At 37.4% G+C, this 14819-nt stretch overlaps 1 protein-coding gene and 1 long non-coding RNA gene across 3 annotated transcripts in view; both read left to right on the top strand.

The window, feature by feature from the left end:
- PLCB1 (phospholipase C beta 1) overlaps nt 1–14819 on the top strand; it is a 724287-nt gene that overhangs the window by 121536 nt on the left and 587932 nt on the right. The gene's annotated exons all lie outside the window — the stretch shown is intronic.
- Nucleotides 1–14819, top strand: part of LOC141585683 (uncharacterized) — a 118742-nt gene extending 103923 nt beyond the window's left edge. Inside the window, exon 2 of the long non-coding RNA XR_012519303.1 lies at nt 1–14819. This exon is cut by the window's left edge and continues 86345 nt beyond it. This is a non-coding gene — a long non-coding RNA (uncharacterized LOC141585683).

Raw genomic sequence — 14819 nt, 5'->3', positions numbered from 1 at the left:
AATCAATCAGGATGTGAAAATAGGACTCTTCTTGTATTCTAGTGGCCAAGGAATAAAGATCATGGCTACTAAATTCTTTTTCTTTTCATTCGTTTCTTTTTCTTTTTTCTTCTTTTTGAGACAGTGTTGCCCGGACTAGGGTGTAGAATTGACGTCATAGCTCACTGCAGCCTCAAACTCATAAACACAAGCAATCTTCTAGCCTCAGCCTTCCTATCAGCTGGGACTACAAGCACACACCATAGCACCAAGCAATTTTTTTTCTTTTTTTAAAGAGGCAAGGTCTTACCATGCTGTCCAGGCTGGTCTCAAACTCCTGGGCTCAAGCAATCCTCCCGCTCTCAGCCTCCCAAAGTGTTGGGATTACAGGCATGAACCACTGCACATGACCTACCACTACATTTCTTAATGAAAACCACAAAGTAAGACTGAGAGGCTTGGAGAGGATGAGAAAGCTGAGATTGGGTCTTGTGGAGGACTTTAGGGAGAGCTAGAAATGTTGTCTGAGATCCCTCTTACACCTCTAGTGCAGTGAGTAGGGCTTAACAGGACCTCTTGCAGATGGCTTGTGGCCAGTGAGGAAGAGTCTTCTTAGATTCTCTCCAAGGTGCTATTATAAGAGAGATGAGCAAATTCTAGCTTAGATAAGCTAGAATCATCTATGCCTAGAGCTAAAGAGGGAAAAGCAATGAGCTAGAGGGAAGCACAGCATGCCCATCCAAAGAGCTCCTAAAAAAAAAAAAAAAAAAAAAGAGCTCTTGTTGTGGAAGCGAAGTTAGCAGATGTTTTTCATGCTGCCTGTAACTCCTATATCCAAGGGAGGTGCATCCTTTCTCAAGCAGCTGTAGGTACCAGTTACTAGAAACTCAGAGCTGCCCCCATTCTCTGGCCAACTGCCCTGGGATGTCAGGAGACCCCTTTCCCAGAATGCCTAGTGATTTATGCCTTATGCCAATCTGGAGACTGCCCGGGGTCAGTGAAAAATGCAGAGGTGTAAAAGAAAGCCTGGCTACCTCAAGACCTGGTAGCCTTTGTGTTGCAATCCATACTCCCAGAGCTCTACAAGGGATCAGGTGGACACTAAATTTTAATCGGAAACATTTTTGCCAAGCTCCTCCTGCCCGCTCCTGCTTCTCTTGATCTTTTAGAGGGTTCTTCTGGGAGCTCTCCCTCAAAAACCATTTGCACAAGAATCCCTGTCTCAGGCTCTACGTTTAGGGAACTTAACCTCTTATAGGGGACTCTCAGGAACCTAAAAAAACATCAAGAGGAGGGAGAGAGAGAATTTGATACATTTGCCATGCTTAGAGAGCATATTGACATGTTACTATGGTAGCCATCAGGTAAGAACCTCTCTGCCTCCCCCTTATCCCTTCGCTAAGCTCCTCTAAATGCTAAAAACCATGTAAGCAAGGTAAAAAATGAGATGTCTAACTAAGTTATTTAGGAAAAGATGTCTTAAGGCTATCAAACCCCTTTCCTTCCTGTAAGATTCCAGCTTTGTGGTTGGTCTTGAGCCTTATGAAGAGAAGCCTTAACATGAAATGAACATGATCTTTCCATGAGACATTAATTGTTGACTAGGGGGATCAGGGAGAGTGTAACTAGAAAGTTCATGGAGACTTTTGTCTAGGAACCCAAGAATAACCAACCCACCTAATTTATTGAAAGTGACCATGGGGTAGAGTGCATGATATCTCCTGGGTCTTGCCTATTTGGTTACTTGTTATCCTAGAACAATCAAAAGGACAAAAATGTAATACAATGCTGAATTGTGACAAATGAAGACAGAAAACTTGCTTTTCTTCTTAAACCAAGAGCATAAGCATTCTATTTAATATTGACATTAATTCTCATTGAGATATAATCCATCAGACTCACAAGTCTCCATGTATTGGTCACCTGGGCGTTGAGATCTAATCCATCACACAAGTCTTTATGTGTTAGACATCTGGGTAGCTCCACAGACATTTCAAACAGGGCACTCTTAGCTGCTTTCTTCTTGATGGCAGCTGGGGATTTTAACTTCCCTTTATTTTTTGTTTGTTTTTTTGAGACAGAGTCTGACTCTGCTGCCCAGGCTGGAGTGCAGTGGCATGATCTCGGTTTACTGCAACCTCCACTTCCCAGGTTCAAGCAGTTTTCCTGCTCCTTCTGCCTCAGCCTCCCAAGTAGCTGGGACTACAGTAGCCCACCACCACACCTTGCCAATTTTTTTTTCATTTTTTGTTTTAGTAGAGACGGGGTTTCACCATGTTGGTCAGGCTGGTCTTGAATTCCTGACCTCAGGTAATCCACCTGCCTCAGCCTCCAATGTGCTAGGATTATAGGCATGAGCCATTGTGCCCAGTCTTCCTTCCCTTAACACAAGGAAATATCCAATACTAGGGGATAGAGTAGTGGGACTGTATAATCCATGATGTTTTTGTTTTATGAGAACCCCAATGAAGAAAGAGAAACAGGGAGTCATAGTTTAGAGCAGGCATCCCCAAACTATGGCCTGGGGGCCGCATGCGGCCCCCTGAGGACATTTAACTCCCCCCCTCCCTGCACTTTAGGAAGGGGCACCTCTTTCATTGGTGGTCAGTGAGAGGAGCACGGTATGTGGCAGCCCTCCAACGGTCTGAGGGACAGTGAACTGGCCCCCTGTGTAAAAAGTTTGGGGACACCTGGTTTAGAGCATGACACTCAGTAGAAAAGAATAGAATTTAGAATTGCCTTCAGTCACTGGAAGAGTGTGAGTATACCTGGCTTTCCCCCCCAACCCCACCTTTGTTTTTGAAATGGAGTTTCACTCTGTCATTCAGGTTGGAGTACAGTGGTGCGATCTCAGCTCACTGCAACCTCTGCCTCCCGGGTTAGAGTGATTTTCCTGCCTCAGCCTCCCAAGTAGCTGGGATTACAGGTGCATGCCACCATACCCGGATAATTTTTATATTTTTAGTAGATAGGGGGTTTCACCATATTGGCTGGGATGGTCTCAAACTCCTGACCTTGTGATCTGCCGGCATTGGCTTCCCAAAGTGCTGTGATTAAAGGTATGAGCCATTGCACTGGGCCTACCTTGCTATTTTAAATATATAAATATGCAGCTTTATTTTATGAATTTTTATGCTCCCCAAAATTTGAGTTCTCTTTTAGTACAGGCTGTTATAACAAAATACCATAGATGGAGTGGCTTAAACAGACATGTATCTCTCACCACTCCAGAGGCTGGGAAGTGTAAGGTCAAAGAGCCAGCAGATTCAGTTCCTGGTGAGGACCTGCCTTCTTGCTGTGTGTTCAACTGACCTTCCTTTTGTTTGTGTATGAGGGAGAAAGAGATTTGTCTTCCTCTTTTTAGAAGGACTTTAACTCCCTCAGGAGGGTCCCACTCTGATGACCTAATCTAAACTTAATTACTTCACGAATGCCCCACCTCTAAATATAATCACATTAGGGATGAGGGGCTTCAACAGACGAATTTCGGGTAGCACACAAGCATTCCTAATGCAAGACAGAGGTAACGTTTCTGTTCTGCCACTGACTGCCCAAATAACCCTGGACAACTTCCTTAACCTCTCTAAGACTTGGTTTTGTCATCTGTTAAATGGGAATAAATGAGTTAATATCTATAGTACCAATATATAGATACACACACACATTTCCCTCTTAGGCTTTATTTTGATCCTTTATTAATGTAGTATAAGTCAATATTTATTGGTAACAAAGGATATTTTCACCTTAGCAAAGGACAGATACAAAGTTTTACTCTAAAGAATTTTGGTGCTTTTCTCCTACTGCCCTGGGTAAAATGTAGCAATCCCATATAATCTCCCAGCATGCATGGTTGGAGATGCATTTTAGGGTGTTGGGGAGATAATTAGGAAATGTTGAGAGTGATATCTAGATGTCTAGCTCTTACCTCAAAAGGAAATTACTCATAAATCCAGGTAATGGCCATGCTGAAAATACTTGTCATTTGTCTGATATTGTACATAATTCTAATGTTTAAGGGCATCAGCTTTAGTGGCAGGTACTCATGAATTTAATCCTACCTTTACCAATTACACCAGTCATTAGCTGCATCATTTTGAACAATATCAATCTTCTCATCCATAAAATGGGAGTAGCAGTGTCTATTCCTTAGGGCAGTTGTGAGGATTAAATGAGTAAATGCACATAAAAAAACACTTAGTCCTGAATCTGGCACATGAAAGTACTGGGATAGTCGTTATCATTGGAATTGTCTAATTCAGGGCCTTTCATTCCATAAGGGATTGGTAAAGTACCATTTAAGACTTGCCAACCAGTGGGGGAGCCATTTAATATCCAAATAATATCACTGATCATTTCTAACTGAGCACATTTTTGGCTAGAAGGGAACTTTGGATGAAATATAAAAACAGTTTTCACAGACATTTTTGTTCTCTCATTTATGCTTTGAAAAAATATTTTCGGGCATCTATTATGGGTAGCGAAATACATCCCAAATTTATATCTTAGTGTATTCTTGTTCTTTCATTTTTATTCTGCAGCATATAAACTTCAGTAATTTCTAGTGTTCAGAATTGTGAAACATAAATACATGCCTCCAGTTCCCATCAACTTTGCTAAGTCATAATAATAACAAAATCAGTCTTTTCTTTAACCTAGTAACAGTTACTTAACAATAAAAGCAGCTGCCAATAGAGCAGGAATAGTGTTTAGTGTTTTGTGAGCCATTTAAAAAAAATTTTTTTTTTTACCATCACTTTAGGAAATCATACAGGTGTCATTGTGGGAATCAATCATTAGATTAGAGTGGAGGACTAATTTTTATTGTAAAAATAACCATACTGACCTGGATACTTACTTAGAGTCTAAGTAAGAATGCCTGTCTTCTTGAGTCCCTTACTTTATGTAGTCGAATGCTAAGTTAACTTGCTGTTAAGGCTTTGGGTTCTCTTTCAGTCAATACCAGTGCTAAGGCATTGTGTATCAGCAATTTTTAATTACGTATCTATTAACCATTGACACAATAATGCTGGGTAACAAGCCACCCCAGAACTTTAGGCTTAATGCAACCGCTTGTACTTTCTAAAAATATGACTGTTGATTCTGCTGATCTGAGCGTATCCCATCATGGCTCATTCACATGCCTACATTCCGTTCTGTATTAGCTTTGTGGTTTCATTTGTCTTGGAGGGGCAATTACATGGCTGGGCTCTCAGCTGAGAAGAGTGGGCTCTTCTCCATGTGGTACCTCATCCTCCAAGAGGCTAGCTCTGGCTTTTACTCAGGCTAGTCCAGTCATAATCTCATAGCAATCACATAGCAGCAAAAAGAAAGCAGAAGTGCTCAGGCATGACTACTTCTTGAGTCAAGTCAGCTAATATCCTATTGCTCAAAGAAAGTCCGTGGCCAAGTCAAGAGCAAGAATAGGAGGGAGCTACAAAGTTATAGGGCAAATGATGTGGCTACATGGAGGCTATAAATTGGGTTGTTCATGAAACTAATCTACCACAGATGGTAGGACCCACTGCATATCAAAGCCGCCACCTTTTAGGAAGATTTCCTGAACTGGACTTTTAAAATAGCCTTTCTGTCCAGACGCCCTACCTATCATCTTATCTGCCTGTTAAGAATGGGTACATCTGGGCCAGATAGGTATGCTGCTACTGGTACCTTAAATACAAGACGTGACCTGTTTACACTGCCAAAAAGAAATGCTTCAGTGATATCCTCTACTGGTGGAGGAATGGTAACTTGTCAATACTTAGCAAGCGATAACCGTGCCTTAAGGGTTGATGTTGGCTCTTGCCGATCCCCTTGGGCTGACGATTCTCTGGCTGCTGCTACTGTTCGCTTTTATGAGCCCACAACTGAGTCCTATGGAGAACTGTTCCTAACTTACAGGTCGCATCCCACCCACTGCCTTCTGAGGGGTAGCCTGTCTGACACAGTGCCAGCATCCCAACCACTTTGCCTCAAGATGGACATCTCTGTGGTACAATCCATGCTCCAGAGCTCCTTTGGGTCCGCACTCAGGACGGACTCCAACTGAGGCCACATCTTTGCTCAACTCTGCCCCATTGCCTTTCTGCTTCCCTCCCTCTCCTGTTCCTGAGAGTCACTTTCAAGAAATCACAGGCATCCTAATCCCTGTCTCAGAATCTGGCTTTACCCAGCCTGAAATACATGTTACAATGTTATTTTCTGTCATTTTCTCTGTGTATTTTTTTTTAACTTCTCAGTGCCTTGAAAAAATAGAGAAAACTTCACAGATACAAAATGAGATTAAACTCAGACATTTGAGATATATTTTTAAAGGCACTGCTTCAAAATTTTCAGTGCACCTGTATGTGTTGAGGCAGTCTTGGAAGAAGGGACATCAACTTTGTTTCAGAGAAAATGAATTTATCCCCTCCCTCTGCCTGGCTTGGCCACTTATCAATCCTGAGAATTTATGAAGATCTTTTACTTGATTCTTTATATTCTCATATGCAAAATTGGAATATTAGTTACTATTGCAAGGGATTTTGTTGAGAATTAAGTTAAATGAGATAATGTATGTCAAAGGAGTTTAAAGGGCAGATCTGCTATTTTTACTTATATACTGTATTTTCTTATAACTCAGAGCTTTAAAAACCAAGTATAACTACCTAACTCATAAAATGGAGTCGTGAAATAATAAAACTGATTGTCTTACTCCTAATTTTTTTTTGAAAATGATTTTGTTGCTTACTATTTTTATCATTTGGTCAAAATTGAAACATAAGTTTTGTGTCTCTATCCAGGGGATACAAAGACAGGATTCTGGCTTTTATTACAACAGCACAGTAAGATACAGGAATGTTCACTTAATTTTAATGTTATATTTTGACTTCTTCTGAATGCTTTTTCAGGCATATGGCAAAATAAACTTTCAAAATTAGTAAGCTCTGAGGTATAAATAATAAACAATCTTTATTTGTGAAATGTAGATCTTTTCCTTTAAAAAAAACTCAGCTAATTATATTTAATTCTACTGAGCTTTACAATTTGTGGATATTATGATCAGCAGATTGCAGATTCAAGCTGAAAAGGACACTTTCCTTGGTACCAGATCAGTGGTAAAATTCACCTGTATTTTGGGTTAGCCCGGGGTTAAATTAAAAATAATACTCTTTAGTATTTGTGGCCAGAATATTTACCAAACAATCTCTACCAAAAAGCATTCCTTCTTAATAAAAATAATGTCCTGGAGATACTGCATAGCACTGTGATCCAGATGCGCACACTTGTGCTAAGAGTACCTGTGTGTGCAAAAACTTCTCTTGTCATCACTTTTGTAATCACATTACACTGACGTTCAATGTTTCTCCCCCACACCCTGCCCTTCAACTTGCTTTGTACAGAGTGTATTTATTTTCTTCCTTAAAGACTTTCTTTTTGGTTCAAAAATACTTTCTTCAGAAATTTGGAAAATTCAAGGGAAGGAAACAGAGCTAGCTGACTTAGATTCAAATGAAGTTTGATGCTGATTGTTATGTAACAGAGGCATGTAATAAATGGGAATGCAAACCTCTGAGATGATTGATACTGGACAAGGTTTGGGAAATGTTGAACAGATATTTTCGCATATGTTCCAGCATCTTCAGTTAATGCGGAAAAACTAAATGTGCTTAGATTGATAGATAAATAAATTGATTAATCAGTCAATATACTGATTAATCTGAAAAAATAGAAATCAAATTCTTCAAAGAAAACCCAGTGATGAGAATTCTTAAGATTTAAGATCTTAAGTTTTCATTCTTTGAAATTTATTCTTTAGTGTGTGTTTATCCTGATGTCTGTGCTTTAAATCCAGTGTTTCCTTTTCTAGTTTTTGAAAGTAATTACTTTCAAAAAGTAATAGAAGATTCTTGCTTATTTCTGTCAATAGGGTTTGAAATAATCTGACTTTTGATTAAATGCCTCAGTAGTATAGTAGCATTTAAAAAATTATACAGCTACTGTTACATAATTGCCCTTAATCCCATCCTGTACCCCTTTTGCTGATAGAGCAAAACAAACCTACGCAAGTATGGAAGAAATTATCCACAGCGGTTACCAACCCCCGTGCTGCTTAGTAGAATTCATTGTTGTACATAAACTCAGGCTGAAAATACTGAACATTCTTCAGCCATGGCTGTGTGTTGTTGGCTGTACCATTGTCTTTTGTTTGCTATTTAAAAATTTTTGTCTACCGTGTTTCACTGACCGTGGTAGACATCATTCCCTTAGATGCTTTTGGTTTGCCTATAAGAAATATAGGAATAAAAGAGATGAGGATGATTACATTTTGGCTTCCTTCAGTCTTTCTTCTGGCAGTTTAGTCAAACCTCATCTTCTTTTGTTGATTTTGTAATGTGAGAATTTAAGGTATTCAATAGTAGGTTATATGACTGAAGTTGTTGGCTGTCTCCATTCCCATGAAGAGGAAGTATTTCTACCTCTCTCCAGTAGAATCTCAAAATCCCATTGTCTTATTTTAATTCCTGATAGAATTAAGGATCCATGTTTTAGAATTAATGAAAATTTTAAAACCAGGTTAAATTTATTTTATGGAAAATCATTTATATTACTTTAAATTCATGGCTTTTGTTTCTCTCATTGTTATTACTTTCCGAGTCTTTTGATCTTAATTAGAGAAATTTCTGCAGTGGCTCCTCTAAGAAGTAAGCACATATATAATAGGTGAGGCACAAAAGGGCTTGATTTATAAAATGTTTCATTAGTAGAGAAGAGAGGCAAGGTAGAGAGTCTTGTCTTCCAAAACAAAGTTGTCCTTAAAAGTATTTAAAATTAAAGCTTGAATCTCTTGGAATCCACCAAGACAGAAATAAAATTAATATTTATGTAGGTGTATGGGCTGTAGCATCCTACAATCCAGTTACATAATAGGGACAAACTAAGGTAACCCTGGTATAACGTCTTGTAAAAGAAGAAGTGAGGTTATATAATTAGACTGCATTTATCAAGCAGCACATTCCACCTACACAGGCTCTGAAGAAAGGAGGAAGTGGGGAGGGAAAGATTTCTAAGGAATAATGACTAAGAACAGTTTGATATGTACATTTGTGTCATCCTTTCGAACTTTTTTTTTTTCTTTTAGTATTATGCATAGTGTCACTTAGGTGCCTCATGGCTTACAGTATTTTCCTTCAAAGACCTTGATCAAGCAGTGTTTGGGGCAAAAAAAAAAAAAAAGAGTTTAGATATATGGTGGGGGGAAGCAATGCTGGACCTTTTAAGAATTTTGTCTAAGGAAAAAGGTCAATAGCTAACTAAGAATATGTTTATTTGGAAAGATCATTTTTGTATTGGTAAGTAGAGTTACTAGGTGAACAGAGAGCACATGTTTTGTGCCTTGAGAGGAGTGAACCGGAGGATTAGACTAAGGGAATATTATTGCTGTTTTAATGCAGATATTGCAGTATGTTTTCTTAATCCAGCAGTATCGTAGCAAGATACAAAAGGTAGAAAGAAAAACCAAGTTGGTAATAAGGAGCTTTATTATGGTGACCAGTATACAGGAGGGGCAGTGGATAGGGAGAGTCATTCCAACCACTGCCTAAACCATAAATAGTTGTCTCTATTTCACTCATTCAGCATCACTTCTGATAAGATGTTTCTCAGTGCTGTGCTATTAAAGCTGAAACAACAGTAATTCCTGCTGAAGAAGAGTATTTTACCAACTGACCTTGAGTATACCCACATTAGAAAACTAAACTGCAAACCAATTTTCAAAATTGTTTCTCCTATTTTTTTTCCAGTGTTGGAGTTTGTTGGAAATGCTAAGAAAATGCCCTCACACCAAATTTATCAGACATCAGAAGTGTAGTGCCTTTCACTTGTCTCAAACTTGAGGTGACAGCTGTTGATTAGAGAAACGAAAATATCAAAGTCCCTGCTAAATTAAATGTAGTTGCTGAAATGACCAACAATGCATTCATGCAATCAGTACATGACTGCTCTCCCATTGCTGGTGTTTGTGCTCTCTCTGAGTGCAAAACATCTGGTGAGGAATATGCAGCACATGTATGACTTTCCTGTTTTCAGTGGCTGTACTCATTGCTGACACAAAGGAGAGCAAGTACAAGTAAAGCAGTGACAATTAAAATGTAACAATTCCCCAAATATAGACTGATGTAATCATAAGTTTAAAAGACGACAATGAACAACAAATACTGTCAAATGCGTGAGAAAAAAATTGTCTTAGATTCTACTTTTTGGAAATAATCATAATTAAAGTTGGATGAACTAAATTCTAACAAGGAAGTTGACAAATAACCAAATCTATGTTTAAAGACTTTTGGTCCACCAGATCTTGCATGTATGTATCTCTCATTTTATGACTTGGCTTTTCATTTTGTTGATATTAACCATCAATAACTTCCTTTTGGCTCTGATGGACTTAAGTCTAAAGGTCTCAAAGTTGAAACTGGCAAGAATGAATTGCTTTTTAAACTCATTTCTGATTGATAATTTTACTTATTTAAAGGAGAGGCTATATTTTACATATACATCATTTGGCAACAGTAATTCATTTCTAAACTTTTATGGTGCAGAATCTATTGCCAATTTGGTGAATAATTTAGATGGACACTAATAGTCCTGCTTTGCCACTTCAAAGCATCCAGCCTGAGAAATTTCATAAGTAGAAAACGTAACCCCACTGGTTGAACTGATGTAAAGAACTACCTTTTATGTATTCCCTTATATTTGAATTTTTCAAAGCTTCTTTGGAATATTGTTTTTTAGGAGCAATAACAATTTTCATTTATTTCAAGAAGTTGATTTCCAGTAGGCTTCAAAGACATTACAGTTCTGCATGGATTAGTTTTAAAAACCAGAGTGAGAAAATAAATTGTTTCTAAAATTTATGGTATAAATACCATAGGCACTAGTATGGAATGGATCTGGATTCTGATTTTACCTCCTCCATATAAGGTGTACTTGGGAAAATCTGTTTCCTGATCTGTAACATTAATACCACGATAGTTCATAGAACTAATGACTTAGAAGATGCAAATGTATATCCATATATAAACACTGTTGGAAAATAATAGAAAGGAAAATATAAGAGAAAATCACCATATTGAATTTAGTAGAAAATTACCATATTTAGAAGTGATGAATAGAGGCAGAAGAAACCGGAAAGATATTTTCAATGTAAAAATTCATTTTAAATAATGATTAACCACTATTAACAGCTTTTCATATTTGCTCTCTGTATTTTTTAAAGCATGACATTGTTTTTGTACCACCCACATACATTTGTGTTTGTATGTGTGTCAAATAGTGAAAATATAACAAAATCAAAGTTTTAAAAAAATTACCCCAAAGTCTACCACTCAGAAATAACCATCATGTCAATGGTTTAACATTATTCTAAATATATATGCAATTATCAATATAGATAAAAGTATATAAAATAGTTAAATAAAAATAATTATACAAATACTATTAACATGAAGCCTTAAAATTTTTGTTTTTATACTGGTTGCCACTCTATGAAGCATGAGAACATTCACCCCCCTAGTGTGTCCCTCCCTCTCCGCCTCTGTCTGGATGTTTGTCACTTATGTCACTAATTTTACATTGAGCATCTCTAAAACACTCATGGTGTCCTAGAACCATGATTTCTGTATTTCATTAGTACTAGCACTATATTTAAATAAAAAGATCAGTGTTTTCATTCCTCCATTTACCATGGCTTTGTATTCTTATTTAGTTTGCTTCTTCTCCTAAATGGTTCTATTTTATCATCAAGGTCTATTTTTTAAAAAATATTTTTAGAAAGGATTCAGAGGTGTATGTATTTTATGAGTTCTCCCATGTTGGCCAATGTCAATCATTTCCCTTAAAAATGAATACTTTAGCACAATATACATTTTGGGGGTCATATTTATAGCCATTTCTCCATGGGCTTCTAGCACTAAATAGTGCTGTGCAGAAGTCTAAGGAGAACCTGTTCTTTTCATTGCAATGAATTATTTGCTTTTGGTGCCTAGATGCTTGAAAAAGTGTTTTCCTTAAGGCTATTTTGCATAGTTGTTTCGGTCTTTTTTTGATCTTGCTTGTATGCCTCTTTTCAAACATTCTATCTTGTCTTTAAAAATATTGGTGACTTCTTGACTTTCTTTATCTGAGATCAGAATGTTTCTTTTTACAGGCTTTGGTTTGAGAGTTGAATATTTCACGTTCTTTCTGATTCTCTTGAGAAGGGAGGCTGAAGGGAATACTGATGTCATTTGCATTCTTTCTCAAATTTCAGGTCTATTTTCTCTCACACTTTGTTAAATGTCCTGTACTAGGTTTGCATCAGCGTGCATGCATATGTGTGTGTGTGTGTGTGTGTGTGTGTGTGTGTATAGGTGTGTAGGTGTGGAGGGGCACATGGTCAGGCTCTATTAGCTTCCTCAATTCATTCTGAAGCAGTGGTTGGGTTCATCCCTAAATTCAAAGTAATTATTGTCACCTATTTTGCTCAGTGAGAAGCATCTTTGGTATTACTCAGACAAGGGAAACTACCAGGATACCCACTCAAGTTGTTTCTTTCTCAATTTGTGGTTATGAACCAAAACTTCCAGTAAGTTTGCACTCAGCCATTGCCTTAGAGGAGGGATCAGTGTTGGGAGTCAGTGACTTTATGTGCCATAGAAATTTCTGTTATTTTCTCAGCTATTAAATTACTGCATTAGGTCAAGCTTTGTTTCTTATATGTTCCTGTTTTATTTTGTTTATAACTGTTTTGCCCATGTTTAAATGTATTCTGCGAAGTAGTTTTCATCTTCTGCCTTAACCTGAAAATCGCAGGGTTTTAACCTAAGCCCGGAAAGTTACTGCTATTTCCTTTGCAGATGGTGCATTGTCCCTGTGGGGAAGCTATCTAGAGGGTAAAACCAACGGTGTGAGCTAGGCTTATCAGAAGGACATTTCACTGAACACCCGCTGGCTTTTATTTTGTTGCTTTATCTCTTGTCAGTGTCAAGGGTATTATATTTTTTCCTTTTTTTTTTTTTTGTCACCACTTACAAGCTGGATAAGACAGAACATTCACACCTCACTGACTTTCTTTTTATTGGGAAATTTTGATTTTTCCTCTTGATTTATTTTTTCTTGCTCTGAGGTTTATAAAACCAAAGTGAGGAACATTCAGATAAGATGCACTATTGAGATTATTTTAAATCCCAGCATCTTTAATATTTTGAAAACAAAACTTAAAAAGTAATTTAAAAATTTCCTAAAATTTGAAGGTGTTTTCCTTTCTAAAATGTATTTCTGCAGGAATTCTCACTGATTTGAAAGATAAAATTGTATCAAATCAATATCCCCAGTTAAAAAGCTAGTTTTTCATGATTTATTTCCAAATGCTATTAAGGGAATAAAGTTTAAACTTTTTTTGTGCGTACATGTTATTCACATGTGAGAATAATGAAGCATAATATAAGATTCTTCTGCTGTATCCTTTGCTACATGTAGAATGCTGCTTGGGAAACCTGCCTCACAGTATGGTTGTGAGGATTAAATGTGCAAATATATAGAAAGCACTTAATACATATTATCTCTGGCTGCTGCTGCTGCTTTCATTGTTATGCCATCCATTGAAAATTTCCTCGTGGATTTGTTCTTTGAGTGTTCTGTTTTTATATCATTAACTCCTTGAATGAGATTTTTGTATAACATTTAAAGCACAAATTCTATTGATTTTCTAATACTCTAAACATCTTTTCTCCAAAACATGTTGTGTTGTTTGTTAAAATGGGGTAAGGGTAGTCAGTGGGCTGTGATGGAGAGGCCTCAAGTGAATCCTTTGTACCCATCTTCAGCAATTGTCTCTTAGCATGAGTCTCCAAGCCCAGGGCAGTAAGGGATTCATATATACAACAGCACATCCATAGTCCCTTCATGATATGCTGCTGGAATTGAGGAATGGGACTATTATATCCTTGATTTCAATCTTAAACCCACTTTTGGGTAGCTCATAATTTTTACATTGTATTCTCCAAGAGTTCAAATCCCTTTGCACACGTGAAAATTATATGTGAAATCATTTGCATATGAGGATCCTATCACACCAAGCCACCTGCAAAAGAGAGGGTATTTTGAGCATAGCATCCTAAATCTGGATTATTTAAAATGAATAGTTACTGTACTTGATGCTTTATTTCAAATTTCCTCTTTAAATTACTGCAAACATTTCACAACGTAAACGCTACTCATATGTATTTCTTAGACTCACAGCTTTGACACTAAGTTTAAGTGCAGAATCTCAGACTCCAAGCACATCCCAGACATACCAAATCAGAATTTGCATTTTACTGAGATTCCCGGAAATTCCTAAGCATGTTAATGTTTAATATTACAATCCTAATGTAGTTGACACTGTTAATAAGAGAAGCCATTACACTCAAGAGAAATAGGGATTTAAAAGGCCTTTAAACATATGAGACAGAAGCTCTCCATAATTTTTAAAATTACAATCTAAAACTACAATCCAATGCCAATGTTCTCTTCATAGACAGATAAAAATCCAAAGGGGTGACAATATACTGTGGAATGCCCAGAAAGAGCATTAGCATTGCTGGAAGTTGGGGAACTTTTGTGCATTGCTGGTGGGAATATAAAATGGTCCAGCTGCTATGGAAAAAAGCTTACCCATTCCTCAAAAAGGTAAACATAGAATTACCATATGATGCAGCAGTTCCACATCTAGGTATATTTGCAAAAGAATTGGACTCTAACGAATAAAAAATAATAATAATAATAAAGCAGGGACTCTAACGAATACTTGTATGCTGACGTTCCTAGCAAAACTATACACAATAGAC

This window comes from Saimiri boliviensis, chromosome 9 (assembly GCF_048565385.1).
Source record: "Saimiri boliviensis isolate mSaiBol1 chromosome 9, mSaiBol1.pri, whole genome shotgun sequence".
NCBI lineage: Eukaryota > Metazoa > Chordata > Mammalia > Primates > Cebidae > Saimiri > Saimiri boliviensis.
This window is presented reverse-complemented; position numbering and strand designations above follow the sequence as displayed.